This window comes from Xylocopa sonorina, unplaced genomic scaffold (assembly GCF_050948175.1).
Source record: "Xylocopa sonorina isolate GNS202 unplaced genomic scaffold, iyXylSono1_principal scaffold0079, whole genome shotgun sequence".
In the NCBI taxonomy this organism is placed as follows: Eukaryota; Metazoa; Arthropoda; class Insecta; order Hymenoptera; family Apidae; genus Xylocopa; species Xylocopa sonorina.
The window spans coordinates 412501-415000 of record NW_027490150.1 but is presented as its reverse complement, the minus strand read 5'-3'; the positions used below and the strand labels follow the sequence as shown (position 1 = coordinate 415000).

The 2500-nt window shown below is 48.1% G+C and overlaps 1 pseudogene; it reads left to right on the top strand.

Annotated features, from left to right (window-relative positions):
- The window catches only part of LOC143432308 (large subunit ribosomal RNA), a 7992-nt pseudogene that overhangs the window by 2655 nt on the left and 2837 nt on the right, over positions 1-2500 (top strand).

Below are 2500 nucleotides of genomic sequence, written 5' to 3'. Positions count from 1 at the left end.
TAAAACAAAGCATTGCGATGGCCCCCAAGGGTGTTGACGCAATGTGATTTCTGCCCAGTGCTCTGAATGTCAACGTGAAGAAATTCAAAAAAGCGCGGGTAAACGGCGGGAGTAACTATGACTCTCTTAAGGATGCCCGCGGCTCCATCGGCGCCTTCCCTCCGGCTCAGCCGCCCGATTCTTAGGAATCGGACGTTGCCCGGCTCCCACCTCGTGGAGGTGCGGAGGGATGGGGAGCCACTTTACATCGAGTGGCGCCGATGGATCCGCGTGCATTCTTTCGAGGGTCATAGTTACCCGGGTCGGTGATGCGCAATATAGACCTTTTACGAGGTCCTTCAGCCTCTCCCGACCAAGTCGCGCTACCTACCTCCTCGAGGTTCCCGCTGGTAACATGGTCACCATTATTGGTGTCCATGGCTGAATGGAGCGCGGCGAATACGACGACCTGGTTTAACTATGGTTTATGATGGATTTGTGATACGGATTAGTTTGCACAGATACCAGTTTGATTTTTCAATATTATGGACAGAAATCGTAGTACAGAAGCCTCGGATGCTGGTGGCCATGTCGCCCGTCCACCAGTAATAGTGAGGGGTGACAAAGAAGACGAAAGTGCACTCATAGTCGAGGTGCCTGTACCGCACAGTTTCCAGTGTCCACTATGCTCCAAAAGAAACGACAATATCTGTTTCTTAAATCTAAAAGATTTCCGCAAACACCTGGAAGAAAGCCATGCTGGTTGTCGGCAGCAGTGGGTATGTGGCGTGTGTCATGCATCCTTCTCGAAATGCCATGCAGTTCTTTGCCATAGACCTAAGTGCAAAGGACCACCACAGCCGACGGCGACTCTTGAGCACGCATGTGATGCTTGTGGAGCGAGCTTTGACACAAAACGAGGACTGAGCACGCATGAGAGTAAAGCACATCCGGACATCCGAAATGAGAAGCGCAAAGATCTAGCGACTCACCGCAATGTGGACCGTTCGAGCAAACTAACAGTTTGGACTCTGGATGAAATTGAGATCTTAAAACAACATCTTCCGTTAGCTGAAGGATGCAAACAACCTAATAGAGAGTTGCATAAGTACATTCCTGGTAAAACGCCGAAACAGATAGGAGAGAAACGGAGGCAATTGTTCGGATCAAGAGCACATACGCGCATCTTAGAAACAGACGTAGAGGATCCTGACCAAGCAGCTGTGCATGAGAGTGTACAACTGTTTTCTGGATCAGAATCACCAAGCCGAGAGCAACACCAGAATCTCGATGATGATGATATCGCCACCTGGAGAGAAATGCTTACGGATTCTATAATTGCTTCTGCTGACGAACAACAGGATGGAGGGCTGGCTCTTGTGCAGAAGAATCTTCGAGATGTATGCATGAAAGCCCGAGCGCAGCCAGAACAGAGTCAATGCATTATTGACGAGTTCGTAGATAACTGCCTCGTACCTTCAATATGGAAGTCACCTAGTTCGATAAAAAGACCTAAAAATAACCAAAAAGTAAGCAGTAGAAAGAAGAACATGGGAATGCGGGCTAAGAGAAGAAGAACACTCTACGCGAGATGTCAGGATTTGTATGCGAATAGTCCCAGAACCTTGGCTGAGATGATTGTTAATAACGAAATGTCTCGATGTGGACCTAAGGCGCCCCTGCCAGATAAAGAGAAAACTCAATTGCTCTACGAACAGCTGTGGGGCACTGAAGGGCCTTGTCCTCCGGTTAAATGTAGGCGCTCTCAAAAGCGACTATGTGACACCTTTCCTCCGATAACACCTATGGAGGTTAAAAGGAGGATAACAGGCATAAAGAAAGGAACAGCAGCGGGCCTCGATGAGATTACGAAGCCATGTGTTGTGGGCGGTGACATCGCGGACATACTAGCGGAGTTCTACAATCTGCTTTTGGTTACGTCGATCTTCCCTACCAGCTGGAAGAAAAATAGGACGACGCTTATACCCAAAGGTGGAGAGGGTCTGGATGATCCGAAGAACTGGAGGCCTATCACCATAAGTTCTCTTCTTTGCCGTATTTTTATGGGTGTTCTCGATAAACGGTTAAGATCGATGGTGGGCTTTTCAGTAAGGCAGAAGGGATTCGTCACTGAAAACGGATGTGCGTATAATACCCTCCTTCTTAATGAGGCCATTCGAAGATCTAAAGAGAGAAAAGGAGGTGTTTTTATAGTTCTGGACATAGCAAAGGCCTTTGACACCGTGCCTCACGCCTACCTATTTGATCGGCTGAGAAGACTAGGTGTACCATCTTACCTAGTGGATTACCTCAGTGAGTCTTACACGGGTTGCACAACCACCATCAATTGTGCGAACAGTGAGAGTGTCGAAATCACTCTTAGGCGTGGCGTTAAACAGGGAGATCCTATCTCTCCATTCCTGTTTAACGTACTTATTGACCCGATACTATCCTGGGCTGAGAAGAATGGAGGTGGTGCAGAAGTTGACGATAACACCAAAGTACCGATCTTAGCGTTCGC